Below are 16,467 nucleotides of genomic sequence, written 5' to 3' on the forward strand. Positions count from 1 at the left end.
CTGGCTAAACATCACTCTCTTAACAAGAACTTTTGTATATTTGTAAAGTACCTGTGACCACATTCTCTGTTTCAGTTTTTCAGTGGTATTTACCAGTATACTCCTATATTCCACCTAGACATGGACACACACACACACACACACACACACACACACACACACACACACGCACACTGTGTTTTGTTCTGTTCTCACAAGAGGAGCAAAGCACAATGCCTAGAAAGTAATTTTATTTTACAACTTAGCTCAATTAATATTGAAAATCCTCACTAATATTTGTTTGGAAATTTAGACATGCAGATGTTTAAGGGGATATAAATTTCTATGAAAAAACTAAGTAATTATAATTAGTATCTATATTGGATAAAAGGAACCTGTGAGTATATGTGTTGTTTCCCTAACCATGAAAATCATTTCATTTCACAAGTTAAAAGCAGGCAATAATACAAAAGGGTTATTATATTACATTTTTGCTTTTTCCTATATACAATTTCTTAAAAATGCCAACAAATACTTAAAAATATATCCACACAATTTAAAAAAAAATATTACAACCAAGTAATCAACCCAGAGATCAAACAGTCGTAGTATGTTAACAGATGGGCAGCCACACACCTGAAGGATCAGATGACCTCTAAATGAAACCGTAGGATGCCTAACAAATTAGCATAGCACCAACCACAGGGTACATGTTCTACTTAGAAGATGAGAGAAGAGTCTACTAATGTTTCATTGTCGTTTGTGTGTGTGTGTGTGTGTGTGTGTGGTGTGTGTGTGTGTGTGTGTAGAAGAGCTCAGTGCATGATCACTGTGTGATGTGATGTAATGCAGCTACTGGGAACTTGGATGTGATGGTCCATGTTCCAAGATAGACGGGAGTAAGAGCTGATTTTATTAGCTTGAGTGATAGGCTATTACATTAATGGTTTCATTTGGAGCAAGGTGGCCCCTGCTCATCATAGTGCTGACTGCTTCATTTGGTAATGACTTATAGCTTTCCGTCAGACGTCAGCACTATAATTACCCAGCACATAGGAAGAAAAAGGTAATACTCTTGGAATATATTTTATATACTTTTATCTCGGGGTATTATCAACATGGTGTTGTGAAATGTACCTGAAGTTTTCTGTTAGCTAAATTAAAAATAATTGAATTTAAATAGAATTATCTATCAATGTTAGGAACATATGACTACTCCTTTTCTACCAAAAAAATGTTTTTATGAATATGAGATCAGTGGTACACACTGTGTTAGCACCTTTTAATAATTATTGAACTCACAAATTATTGAAGGAGTTGAGTCATCTCAAGTATAATTTCACAGAAAACCCCTTCCAGCATCACACCTTGCCTAGAATATAATCTGGAATGAAGGGATGTTATGGACACACAATTACAGAACAGGAAAGTCAGCACCAGCCTTTGACGCCATTGGTTTCTTGGTCAATTAGACTAATATTATTTTTTGAACAGCAATGTTATAATATGTACACCGCATGCACTTTTACACATTATATCTGTATACATTTAGCCACTAAGTTATAAAGTGTTTTCCAGAAAAGCAGACAACCTATGTTTTCTTCTCTCTCATTGTAGCTACTGTGAGTTGTTCCTGATGGTAAAGGCAGCTCATAGTTTTTATGTTTTTTATTTTTTTAAAAAACAAGATTATCAAGTTAAGATTTTGTTGACATGTTCCTAATTTTTACTCCACTTCTGAATTTTCTCACAGGTAACAACAGTTTTCGATAAAGAGGTGGCCATTTTATGGTGGTATCTTACATGAGGCTCTAGGTTTTTCTTCAAAGACCAGATCTAGAAAAGTGCTGTGGGGCAGACAAAAAGAGGTAGACTGGAGGCACAGAGTCTTCTAATGTCTGTAGAAATGTCGGATCCTAGGACAATTCTCTCCATTCTTGTTCTCAGATCACAGCAGTTCCTTGACTATTCCATGAATCAGCTCCTATTTTCTTCTATGTTTTATTTATTTTTTGTCTAGTGTTCATGGGTATTTAGGTTTAGTCATTCATTTGAGATTTCTAAATCTAAACCAGTATCTTCAACATCTGACATATTTCCTTATTTTGCTAGTTCTTACACTAATATTCATTTCAGGAGAGCACTTTATGCTTAGTTATTCCTTAATATAGTATCCCCCTATTTCCTTTAAAATTTTTATGTAATAAGTCTCAAGTTCTACTTATATTTTTGAGTAACACATATATTTCAGTAAAATTATTTGAAGGTAATATGATTGAAAGAAATAATTTAATGTCTAACATAGCTTAATATCCTAACCTAAATCAAATAGACCTAACCAAAAGTTTTACTTTAGATTATTAAACTATTAGATTATGCCAAATGATTTATTAGATTTCAGACAAGTAGAACCCTTAAATATATCTATTCACTTCTTTGAGGATGAAATAAAACATACAGGGAGCATTTTAGCATCATCTGTGGCTAAAACTGGAGATTAGGCTATTTACAAATAGGTAAATTTCTGAAAACTAAATTCCAGGACTAAAGATTGGATTTGATTTCAAACAATCTCTTCATAGCATATGCACTGGTTGCTATGCAACACAATTTATTATCAACAAATGATGCCAAGTGATTTTCTCCATCCTGCAATTGGCTTGCAAGTCTTGCTGCATGGAACATGTAAGGCGAATGTGATTATCACAATTTAAATGGTTAGGTTAAAATATTAAGTTTTTAATTAAAAATAAAAGCCCCACAACACAAAACCTGCATCTCCAAACTGAAGAAAAGAGTTCCCTTCCGTGTTTGTAAATGTGCAATGGCCTGGAAAGACCTTCTCCACCCTCTGGGAAGGCACAGAACACACTGAATACCATTTTATGGTGGTCTACTCACCTAGCTTCTCTGATGAGTTGGCTGTGGAAAAGCCTATACAAAGGCAGAGCTCAATTAGTGTAATTTATGTATCCTTGGACGTCAATCATTCCTGTTGAGAGGTGGGACTCACAGGCTCTCAGTGCATTAATTAAGAGCCCATCTCAGCAGAGCCATCTTTCTACCTAAGGACCAAAAGGAAAGTTTTAATTAGATTTTTAAAAGCAAGGATGTCATATATGAAAGCAAGTGTAGTTCTCTAGTTGGGATGAGAGGCAACAAAGGGAAGGGAATATTCCAAACAATACAAAGGGCACGGTTCTCAATCATCGTTGACACTGTGAGAAAGAAGCACGGGCTTCTACCTTGGATAGTCACTTCATGGAAACCACGGAAGCTTTGATTGTGTTGTTTCATTGCCAACATCATTATTGGACCCCTGTCTCATTATTGATGCGGAGCTGATGCTGATCAAGTACAATTATGATGTGGAGGGCAGGCTCTGTTTTCCTCTGATGACTGCCTTTTGTTCCAGGCTAGCATTGCATGGAATATGCAATGGACAACACAGTGCAAGTTCAGCAAAAGGGAGCGAGGGACCTTGCACAACACATCAGTTTCATTGGTCCAGTGATGGAGTGAGTGTGCCTTTGCTAGCTAACCTAAAAATACAGGGACTCGGGAGAGCAGAAACAGAGCTGGGCTCACTGATGTCAGCTGCTTGAGAGAGTCTGTTCTCCTAGAATGGCTGTGTGAGGCCATCAAACACACTGCTTAGGGCTCACTTGGGAAATAATAGATACATTATTGATTAAAATATTTATAAATTCAGGGAGGGAAAACAAATTTTAAAAGCTCGTTCAGGTTCAAGAAGGGAAAGCTACCTACTAATAGCTATTAACCCTTCTCCCTCCATAATGAGGGGAGGGGGGAATCACAATACATTCTCTGAAAAGCAAAAAACAAAGGAGTTTGCTCACTTCCAAGAACAAGCAAATTGTGGAAACCAAGGATAAAACAGTAGAAACATGGCAAGATGCCTTAAACAGTAATATGTAAGTTCTGAAACATAAACATTCCAAAATATAAACACCAGAAAAAAGCAGAAATGTAAAAAGCATAAATGTAATATTTCTGCTTTGGGGAATGTATACACACACACACACACACACACACACACACAAATGATCACACTGAGCTCAAAATAATTTTGTGATAACATGGAGTTTTTCTAACAAACATGACTAGTGCAATAAAGGGATGTTACAGAAGCCAAAGAGATGTTGCTGGTGTCTATTGCTGCCTGCATAGTCTACTTTATATTTTAAGGGGAGGTGTTTCAGAAAGTCTTTTACTGTATACACTGTAGCTTTATTACTTAAAGAGCATACCTGACATACACTGAATAACAGCAACAAACTTGACAAAAGGAACTATAGATTTAGCAGGTCTATGGCTTGTGCAGTGTGTATCTAAATGACAGGATACAATGGAAGCCACACTATAAAGAAACTTTGTTAAAAGAATAAAGCCAGAAAACTATCTCCTCAGTTATGCTAATGTTCATAAAGATATTTTATAATCCTTTCTCAGCTCCTTCCTCCTCACCCATTTTCCCAGCCATTTTGCCTCATTTATTGTGCATAGAATGTTTATTGCACAATTCATATAGTAGCACTCCCCAGACACGAGTTGGCAATTGTGCGGGTTGTACCAATCTTGTATGCATGATTAATTTATATAATATGGCATCCTATGTTGGAAGACCACGATTGTGTCTTCTGACACATGTTTTTATTTCCTTGTAAGACAAAGAATATTAGAAAGTCAAACTATGTTGGACATCTTGTGTTCAAATGATAATATTAATAAGCAGGCATTGCATTTGGGCATTTGGTTTGATTTGTTGATCTTAGGACTTTTTTCCCAAGAAATATTTAAGTTATCTTTGTGACTGATCAAATAAAGAATACTTTAACAAATGTTTATTTTATTTTTGAAAGAAATATGAATTTTGAAAGAATACCAGCACTTTTCTTGCCCCATAACCCTTAAACTTAGCCTTGTGCACTAAATGTTATTTCAGTGACACTGGCTGTGGCTATTCCTGCGTATGTCCCATCAGTTCACATGTCCCACATTTCTGGAGTAGGGACTCAGCAGAAGAAGCATGTGTCAGAGCAGAGTATGTTTGTGTGTGTGTGTGTGTGTGTGTGTGTATATGTATGTATATATATTTATATGTACATATATATATTTACTTTAGTCAAAGTGTAGGAATTGTTTTATTCTTTAATAAGAACACAGTGTTAAAGTTTAGAGTTAGAAGAAACCTTTTTCTGATTGGCAAGGTCTTGTATACCTAAACACATCGGGCTTTCCTGACTTTTCTTCCTTTGTTTTGCTTGGGCTTTGAGATAGAATCTCATGCTAGCCAGGCTGGCCTCCCATTCCTGGTCATTTGGCCTCAGCCTCCTAAGTACAGAGATCACAGGCATTAGTCACCATGTCACCCTGACAATGGTCATATCGAAAGCTTTGGAATGCTCTGTTAAAGGAGAGATGCATTGTAAGTGGAACAACGGAATCATATGAAGTTTTGTGGGTGGGTCTGAAATTGATCACCATAGTGGGGTGACATTTTAAGGAAGACCGTGTTTGAAGATGGGCAACCAGTGGAAATCCAGAGCTCACCATTGCCCTACACTTAATATACACTATAGGGACTCTGCATCAGTTCTTAAACAGGGTCAGGTTGCTCACTATCTGAAATAGAGCACAGCAGGCTTGGTGTTGTTTTTAGTGGTAGTTGAGCATGTACAGTCCCACACGGTTGTGTGACTTTGGAAAATGAAAACTGATAGCTTTCATCAGTTAGACAAGTGTACATTTTGAATGCTTACCTTCTTTCAGTCACTGGAATTATCCAGGCTAGTATTTATAAATTTACTATGTTCTATGCTCATGGGGCTTATATCCAAAGGCAAACTCTAATGAAGCTGTAGGTAAAATGACCCAGTTCTGTGCCACCTTCTCACTAGTGATTAAATGGGGGAAAAACAGGATCACCATCTGACCTCCTTATTTTTCCAGGGAAATTACATTGGAAGGAAGAGAAATTCCTCTTTAGAATGTCTTGTGCAAATTCCTTGAGCAAAAAAGGAAAAAGAAGAAAAAAATCCCAGACAGACATTAAGTTAGAACACTGGGATTAAAAACACATGCAGTTTAAGCACCAGAAACTGGAAGTGGCAAGAGCTTTTAAATACCCAAAACACCAAATATGAATTTATTTTATGTGTCACATTGGTAACAGTGAAATTTTTGTTGGAGACTTTATTTCTATTGATGTGATCCTGTGCAACAAACATAGAAGCAGAAATTGAATCCAGTAATGGCAAAGGAAGCCTTACCCTACTTACCCAACCACCTTCTAGGACAGAGGTTCTCAACATTCCTGATGTTGTTACTGTTTAATCCAGTTCCTTATGTTGAGGTGACCACCCAACCATAAAATTACTTCTTGCTACTTCATAACTGATATTATTTTGCTAATGTTAAATCATAATGTAAATATCTGATCTGCATGATGGTCTTAGGTAACTCCTATGAAAGGGTCATTTGACCCCCACTTAAAGGGGTCATAACCCACAGGTTGTAAGCTGTCCTATTCAGCGATATAGGTTTGCAGAATTCTGTAGATTTAAGGTTTTCTAGTCTACTTATTTATATAGATTTCTTTTTTCATAGGCTATATAGGAAAGATGTCTGGGTGCGTTATCCGTCTTTTATCTTTGACATTTTATTATTTAGTTTTAATGCTGGGATATTTTATTGTACATGAGCCTGGAGGTTTTCTGCTTTCATGTGTTTATAAGACAGAATAATAAATAAATGATGATTTGACATGGTGTTAATGTCAGAATTGTAGCAAGTTTCATATTTTTTAAACCTTTTTTTCCCAATTCTGACAGAAGAAAAGCGATTGGTTTCTTGTGGCTTTTATGGCATTTAAATTATTAGAGGGAGAAAAATTCTTACGTTTTATAGACACTGGGTGGTGTAAGTGTTGTCAAGTAATACTTACTTGTATTGTGTGCAAGTGCCTCGTTGCTTTCCTGCGATTATTTTATCTTTTAATAAAAACGAGGAAAGCACACAGAACATGAGTTCTCTTTAGGACACATTCTTATGTAAATATCAAATTACAATACCAGCTCTTAATATTTGCGGTTGTCAGGGTTGCAACTACCACACTCTCTGTACACTTTGACCATGAAGTGAAAGGACAGCAGGAAAATCCATATTTATTTAAGAAAATATGACTGTTTATGTAATAATTGCATCTCCCTGTGTATATTAGGGTTGGTTCTCTAAATGTGTTAACTGCATCTTCATTAATTTAAATGACTTCCTTCAAAGGATAGAAGGTGAAGAACTTTTTAATATGCAACAAACATTCAATATTTCCAAATAATCTTGTAAATGTCGTGACATTTGAAAAGATTTGCCTTTATGGGGCTATTTCTTTGAAGTTCTTGTAGAAACTTCTAAAGAGACTTTAGAAGATATTTTTTTAGTTATTCTCTGATGCTTTACCACACTCTCCTACCAGCGATGACACACATCTCTCTTTTATTTCCATTTATCAAATAAATGAATATATATAATACTTTTCATTACTATATATATATTATATTTTCATTATATATATTACATATATAATACTTTTCATTACTTTGAAAAATCTTAAAGGCTTGAAACCTGGTTTAACCAATTCTATTTTGATGTAAAATACGACTCTCTTTGATAAGGTATTTTGTAAACAATATCAGATGAACAACAAATATCTGATTATATATATTCACAGGTATTCATATATAATTTTAATCCTTATGATGGTTAATCTCAACTGTTAACTTGATGACATAGGCATGTGAGCATGCTGTGGGGGATTATGTCATTAGTTTAATTGAGGCAAGGTGATTGAGCTATGTGGGTAGGACCATTCCCAGGGCTGAGATTCTTGGGTGGATAAAAACGAGGATGTTAGCAAACAGAGCCATTCATCTCTTGACTCTCTGCTTGTGAACACAATGTGACTGCCTTCCTCAACCTCCTCCTGACATGATGGATGTACTACATCCTGGGTCTGACAGACAGAATAAACCCTTTCTCCATTAACTTACTTTTTTGGAGGGGTGGTCAGGACCTTCGATCATAGTAACAGGAAGAATAACTAAGGCAATATCAAACCAGAAAATCTTGGATGGTTTTCATTGTTTGTATTAAGGGAAGTTAACACGCAGTCATAATAGCGACTAGGCATACAGGAGATCTGACTGATTGACACTTCTATTTCTTCAGCTACCTTTATTGTCTCCCTACTCCAATAGGAAGCACGATGTTGTATTCAGAGAGTAAGAGAAGATAAGCAAACTCATGGAGAAACCTGCCCTCATTAAGCTTTCGTTTTACTATATAGATCTAGAGAGCTTTAAGTCTAAGACCTTATTATACTTTTACCTAGTCTGTTTCCATAGTTACCCATGTTAATGGCATCCTCATACTATTCTCTGTTCAGGGATGCTCACTTTTCTAAAACATTAGAATATATATATATATTTTTTATTGAAGTCTGATTTGCCATATAAGATGACTGAAAAAGCAATTCTAAATTACTCCTAGGCATTCAGTTTAAAGAGAAAATTTCAAAGATACATTTATGGCTTAATAATTAAATCTGGGTGAACATGCCTGCTGGGAACTTCTACAATAATGAAACAGAATGGCAGGTTTCAAACCACAAACAAAGGACGTTTTCTTTCAAGGATTTGAGTCACAGCATATTAGTATTTAATTGATTTTTGCATTTTTTAAAATGCATAATGTCAGGAATTCCTTGGTAAGAAGTTTTGAGTAATTATTCAAGTGCCATCTGAGAAGCGGTGAGTAAGAATCAAGTTCTCAACAGTGTCATTCTTCAGTAAGCAGCTCTAGGTGCCTAAATTAAATTCTCATTTCCTTGACCCCAAAGCTGAAGTGTTCTCCCTCTCTAATATTTTGATCCGTAAGATCCTCAGCCTTGTACCAATTGCTATGAAGCTGGGAACCTGAGAAGTGCTGTGAACAAGACTTAAGGACTACCTGGGCAACATATGAATGCTGGCCAACAGACCTTTCTTATAATCAAGTTTTGTTTAAGGCAAAATCATACGAGATGGTAAGAGTTCACTTGAGGTCAGAACTTGTATTGGCTGTCTTATACAATTAAAATTATAAAATTAATTATTATCTGTTTAATAAAACTGATCATAGAAAAATGACACAATTCTAGAATCTAAGGGGCAACTGAGACTACAGAGATGCATGAATTTACCATGTCTTTCCAAAGCACCCCCTATACTGGTTATCAAAATGGTTATCAAAAGTAATTCCATTTTAAGGTTGCATTTTGCCACAAATCCCTTTCAGATGATTAGACATAATCACATTTATATCCATTCACATTTGCTTCGGTTTATCTACATATCTAACTTCAGAAGCCAAGGAAAAATAAGTTTACTTTACTCTATGGAAACAGCTTAAACTTAAAGAAATTCTTAGGCAATTATTTTAATTCCAAAGGTCTAAGGACAGACAGGCAACTCCAGTCTTTACTGGCGTTTCAGGCCGTAGAAAATCACAGCCCTTTAGAGCCCTCTCAGAACAGTTAGGCATGTCTAATTTGTATCCATTCTCTTCCCTCATTTCCTTCTCAATAAATAATGGATAAAGCAACAATGGGGCTTGCTGACTTTCTAATTCTTCTACATATACAAAAATTATCTGCTGGAAATAAATTAACGTCTATAGGATAGTCTGCAAATGGGTTGGCAGTAATTTGGTGATCCTTCAGATGCTGCCTGTGTTCTGTTTTATTTTGAGCCAATTAATCACCCATTCATCTCCCTGTTCTATGCCCACCCTTTCCCCACTCATCCCCATCTCTAAATAATCCCTTCCACACCAACTTAGCTGGAGAGCCCTTCCACTCTTTCCTGACTCTCTTATCTTCATTTGCTATCCAATTTCCCACTAATTAGGACACGGTGACAAGGCCATGGCATAAATGCAAATATCATGCAAATCTCTAGTGGAAAGCTGCTCTAAGAGCAAACACAATTGATGATTATGTAACGTTGGTATCTCTACTGATTACAGCCCTATCTGATTTAGGAAAAGGATATTTGGGATGAACAGAATCTCAGACTCAGCGTTACTTAGCCACGTAAGCACCATGGCAGGCTTTACTATTGGGTTAGCCATCTTCAAAACACAAGGTTCTGTACTCCTGTGCATTAAGTAATAGGCATGGGAGAGGAAATAAAGGCGATCTGAATTAAGTTATTAAGATTTATCCAAATATCAAACAGAGAGAGCACTTTCTCTTTGCACTGGGTGATTTCAGCACACTGTTTTTCTTCAGAGGTCACAGTTTTCATGGTCTGTGGCCATACTCCTTTCCTTATACACATCTTATCTGAGGTTCTAACCCCACTACCTGCCAACACCTATCCAGCCAAGTTTGTCAGTCACCATCAGTGCTGGGGTTGCTGCTTTAGATTGTAATTAAATTGGAATACTAACTAAGGAAAGATTTGACAACTAATTCTGTGCCCAACAATTAAAATATGTGTAGAAATTTTCTTCCTTGGATTCATAGTCTTTCTTCCCTTCCCATTTAATTTTAAAAACACCTTTGAGGTTTTTATGTAAGTTTGAGGTTGATGTATGAATAAAATACAGCCTGATCATATTTCATTAATCTTCCATACTTCTCTGAGTTATAGAAGTTCACCCTGGTGCCGAAGGTGGTAAGACCACTGCAACAACCATTTTCAGTGTAAAACTTATTCACAAAATGTACATTTGTCCATTTAGTGCCTTTTTGATATATAGCATAAAGAACTAGGCTACTATGTCTTCATTTTATTTCAAATATGTACACCTAGCAGAAGGATTTGTTGTTTGTTTTAGCCATCCAACTTTGGGATACAAAAAAAAATACTGTTAAAAAGGCCATATTAATCTAACAAGTTATAAGCACCCAGCACCTTGTGTAGTCATTGAAGGAATACTTATTTAAAAGAATGGAACTTTATAAAATATACTTGTTTAGTTAAAAACATTTACTCACACCTTACAAGGAGTTTTCGCTAATATTAAAATTCATCAGGGGTTCCTTTTTTTTAATTGGGTATTTATTTCATTTACATTTCCAATGCTATCCCAAAAATCTCCCACACGCTCCCCACCCCCACTCCCACTTCTTGGCCCTGGCGTTCCCCTGTACTGGGGCATATAAAGTTTGCACGACAAATGGGCCTCTCTTTCCACTGATGGCCAACTAGGCCATCTTCTTCATCAGGGGTTCCTAACAACAGTATGATTTTCCTATTTCACTAGCTAATATAGAGCTCCAAAAATATTCATTTATCCTACTTTTATAAAGGCACCTTTTATAGTATCCTTTTTCTGGCTCCTTCACAGAATAGATTTTATCTTTGAAAAGATCAGCAGACTGTAAGTTGTAGGTGTGACACGAATCAGTTCTACAAAAATGATTTAAATAATCATAATGTGTATCAAATACATGGTTTTATCTGGGTGGTCTACAGCTCATAATCTCGAATAGGATTTTTATAATCTTTATGTTATCTTCTGAAAGTCCCAGTTTAACATACTGCAAACTGCTGTTGGAGGGCTGTCAAATACATATGAGGATCACAGATCTTATCAACTTAAACACATAAACAGCATGAATCACATTTTCTCTTTGGGGTCTGCTTCAGCCACACAACTTAATTTCGAAAACTCCGTTAGTACATGAACAAGCCTTTCTAGACACATCTTGAAATGTTATTGTATAATCACAGTACAGAATTCTTAATATTGGTTATAAGAGTTAGACTATATTAAGCAATAAAGGCATGAAAACAAATTTTCTATAACTCCAGAGAAATTATACATTACAAACATGTAAAGTTGACTGTGTCAGAGTGGGAGTTTCCCTCCATCCACTTCAATTTGTTCCTGCAGGTGTGTATCTATACCAGGAAAGACTTTTCTATTTTTTCCTGGAGGTAGGGTGACCAAGCATTTCATTGGATCTAAAATAATGTGAACATGTATCTGTCAATGGCCTTTAACTTCTCAACTCTTGCCTTTGCATGGAAGATGGATACAACTGTGGCCTTGATCTGACCAAGAGGACAATAATAATATTCATGGAGTGCCAGAGCCAGGGAGGGACATTGGTTCCCTGAATGACCCAGTGCAGAAGAGGCACCCTGCTAGCCTAGACCAGCCACTCTGTCACATCAAGAGGAAGGTATCCTGTATTATTGAACAGATTGTTCAAGGGTTTCCTTTGTAATGTAACTTAACCTTTTCTCTAATACATCTGTTCAGGGGGTAGCTACAAAAGCTTTTCTGAAAGGCAAAACAAACAAAACAACCTGGTAGCGTTTTCAGATCTCTCTGAAGAGTACGTTGGGACTTTCATGTTCTGGAGTCCCTTCATGTTAGCTGGGCCTCTGTTCCTGCTTTTCCAGGGAGGATGCGGGGAAGAGAAGAGCAAACACCGTGACACTTCTTTCCCATGATATTGTGAGAAGCACAGTTAGATGCTGCTGCTTCCATCCTCTTCCATTAGTTACATGGCTTCTCTGGACTCTTAGGATCTGTTGAGGCCCAGACCAAGTATCATCTCCTCCAGAAATTATATAGTAGCCCTTTTTGAGGTAGACATGATTTCTTTGTTTTGCTTTGCTCTCAAAATTATAACTATGAAGAGAGCGTTCCTGCATTTTTGAATACTCCATACAGACCTTTGATATCTTCTATTAAATACAATGGTCCTCATGAAGGATTTACATGGGGCTTATTGTGTGAAACTGTTATGTTTTACAGGTGCTTAGCATATTATAAATATATGCTGATTTTGATAGTGAATAAGTTTGCATTTATTAAATAATTAAAGTACTGTGCTTATGAAAACATCAATATAATAATGTGTCTTAGATATAAAATACTTAATGTCATCTAGAAGCTATATAAGCTAATGAAAATTTTCTTGCAATTATTAATGAATAGATAAAATAACTAATTTTTCTTCATAAGAGCATTTTATTTGTTATATCTAGGTAAAGAATTTAAAACAAAATAATATGCAAACTTTAGTTACTACAATATTGTTAATCACATGAAAATCATAAGACTGATATGATTTGAGAGGGAAAAACCTATACGTGATTACAAATTCCTTATGATTTCTGCCCATTACTTTTGACCATAAATGAAGTGCCTCCTTTCAAGTTCAGTTGCAGTAGTTGCTTGATTCATAGCCAGCATGAGGGCTAGCTATCAAACCTGTGAGTTAACACAAGTTTGGTAGCTGACCTCCATTCCTGCTAGAATGTAAAGATACTCACAAACATGAATGCCATATAGAACTATACACAAATATGTTCAGGTCACGTAGGCAAATATATGGTTCGGTCTTCTTGATGGAAAGTTAATAATCACTGTTTCCCAAACATTTCTTAGAATATAATTTTTATAATATAAGTTTTTGCTCAGGAATATATATACATATATATGTATGAGATCAGAAGTAGACAAAATAAGGTCCCAAATGGCCCAGGGAGCTGACTTAGACTTCAAATACAACCCCTTTTCTGAACTTTGTATTCTTATGGAGAAATTCTGATGATTGGGATGTTGTTCAATCAAACATCACAGTTTTTAATGTGTGTGTGTCTGTCTGTACAGACAGACACACACACACACACACACACACACACACACACACACATATATATATGACTACAAGTTTAAAAATCATACAAAGAAAATATAATGTGAATTTTACATCTCATTTCTCAAATTTGTTTAATAAGTATTACAGTTTGCCAGTTGAGAACACTCATAGTTGTAGAAGGTGCTATGCTAGCTGGTGGGGGAGAAAAGACATCCGGCTTCTTACCCAGCTCTAGAGCGTCCATGCTATAACATCTGCAAGGTAAGATATGATGACTAGTATACAGGGCGTGGCTGTTATGGCTTCCTTCGTGGATTTGAAGCTTGTTTCAGAGGAGGGAATTTACACTTGGAACTGTAAATCTGGTCAAAGCTTATAGCTTGACAGCTCATAGTGCACATGATGGAACCTTCTGTTCATCCTTTGTTAAGTGGACATGCTGTGTAGTTGCCATCTGAATACGTACAGCAGACCCACAGACCTGGGCTGCTTTCAATTGTAGTCCCTGAAGCCTCATTTTGCAATGGGCATTAGTCAAAGCAGAGACTCATAAGTGACCACAGTGCTGACAATAAGTGACTCGGACTGCTGAGTCTCAAATGGGACACCTTCATCAATCCCCTGGGTCCCCTAACCTTGTTGTAAGAGATAACAGAAAAGAATGAAGAAAGGATGTAAGGAGGATAGAGGATGTGCAGTAATGCTATGAAAGGTTCTCTTCTGGATGTGACATGGAACAGAACTCAGAGACTGATCAATTGTGGCTACTTTCAGAAAACCTGCACAAGATAAAGCCAACCACAATCCATCATGGGCAGGGGAGGAGTTCCCAAGGCCCTATCCCTAACTGAGGAGCTGTTAACAGCTGTTAGATGCTGGAGGGGGAGAATTATTGACTGGTAGTGTGGTCACTGGTAGGTTGCCTGGACTCCAGGGATGGTCCTGCACTCATGCACATATAAGAATGGGGAAGTGAGGGGCAATATGGTTGTGTTTCCTTGCTTGCATGTATGAAAATTCTCAAAGAAAAATTAGTATTATTTCTAACATTGGAAAATCTGACCTCCTTTGAGGCTCAAGAAAGCCATGTTCAACAGACAAAATAGACTGATCTCTCTCTCTCTCTCTCTCTCTCTCTCTCTCTCTCTCTCTCTCTCTCTCTCTCTCTCTCTCTCTGTGTGTGTGTGTGTGAGAGAGAGACAGAGAGAGACAGAGAGAGACAGAGACAGAGAGACAGAGATGAGAGACAGAGAGAGGAGAGACACAGAGACAGAGAGACACCCGCAACAGGATTCAACAGGATTCTAACAAAATAAGACAACCTTTTAATAAGTAAATAAGTAAAATTACAAAAACAGAAACATCCAAAGTGCAGGTACTAAATATCAGCAGAGGAGCTAGATCTCCCTAGGGTCACATTTAAAGTCAACATCTACTAGCTAATGAGAAGCATTTGCATTTTGTATGTTTGTTTCCAACTTTTAAGTATGAACAGTTAACAATTAACAGATGAAGATTAGACATCCAAAGAAGCTTTTAGTATAAAGAAAGAGATCAAAACAAACAAATAAACAAAAGCTCAAAATTAAATAGACACTGTTCAGTGGAAAACAAGGCTTTAAAATACATTAATTTCCTCAAAGAGATAAAGTATTTCATCCATTGAACAAAAGCAGTGTGTTATTAACCATAAAGTATATTTTGAAAACAGAGAGCATCAGGGACTTAAAAATATACAGAAATGAAAAAATAACCTCAATAGAACATTGCAAAACAAGACTGTTGCTATCTGAAATAAATAGCAAAGTAGAAATCCAACATTAGTGAACTCTTACGGGTCAGGGGTCATGATGCCTAGAAATAGGACAGAGGGAAATGCAGAAGAAGTAATCCATATCTAGTATGGAATGGTGAAGGCCTTGCTAGCTAACTGGAAAGCTAACAAGTTATACACCCACACTGACAGGAAGAATTAAAGAACTAATGGTGTGTTAGTCTGAAAAATCAGGAGCTAAAAGAGCACCTTGTGTTGGTTTGCTGTATTCTAGAAGGCACCATGATAAAGGCTACATGTTCTTTCTGTGGGGCCCATTGGAGAGGAATTTCAATTTATTCACTCTAGTTTTTTATACAAGCACATGTGTTAATTCTTTTCTTATAAGAGTGAGTTTGTGGGACCCTTAGCTCCAACTACACATGTAGCAGAGGATGGTCTTATCTGGCATCAATGGGAGGAGAGTCCGTTGGTCCTGTGGAGGCTTGATGACCCAACAGAGGGGAATGGTAGGGTGCTTAGGCAAGAGTGGGTGGGTAAGTGGGGAAGCACCTTCATGGAAGCAGGGTGTACAGGGAAAGGGATAGAGGGTTTGTGGGGGGAAAACTTGGAATGGGAAATAACATTTGAAATGTAAATAAGTAAAATAACCAATAAAAATAAACCATAATTATAATTTTAAATAAAGACTGCATTTGCAAATTATGTGCAGGAATGCCATGAAATATTATCTTCTAGATATGACATGGCTACCGAACTCATAAACTCATATAAACTGTGGCTACACACAAAAAACCTGCACAAAACAGCCACAGTGCAGCATGGGTCGAAGAAGGTGATCACAAATATATCCAGGGAGGAAAGAGTAGCCTTTGTCCTTACTTCCTTGGGATAACTCCAAGGAAATGTGCCTTAATATTTCTATGGAGAGAGAACATTTCTCTGCTCTCCAAAGTCTATCATGAACAGTGCTTTGATATGAATATCAAAATGCCCAGATAGTAATTAATAGTCTAGACTATGAGAAACC

General features: G+C 36.7%; 1 protein-coding gene across 1 annotated transcript in view; it reads right to left on the reverse strand.

The window, feature by feature from the left end:
• Tenm3 (teneurin transmembrane protein 3) overlaps nucleotides 1-16,467 on the reverse strand; it is a 1,292,348-nt gene that overhangs the window by 993,283 nt on the left and 282,598 nt on the right. Inside the window, exon 2 of the mRNA XM_029480772.1 lies at nucleotides 2,881-3,044. The gene's annotated coding sequence lies outside the window, so the exon portion shown is untranslated. The remainder of the gene's footprint in view (nucleotides 1-2,880; nucleotides 3,045-16,467) is intronic.

This window comes from Mus caroli, chromosome 8 (genome assembly GCF_900094665.2).
Source record: "Mus caroli chromosome 8, CAROLI_EIJ_v1.1, whole genome shotgun sequence".
In the NCBI taxonomy this organism is placed as follows: domain Eukaryota; kingdom Metazoa; phylum Chordata; class Mammalia; order Rodentia; family Muridae; genus Mus; species Mus caroli.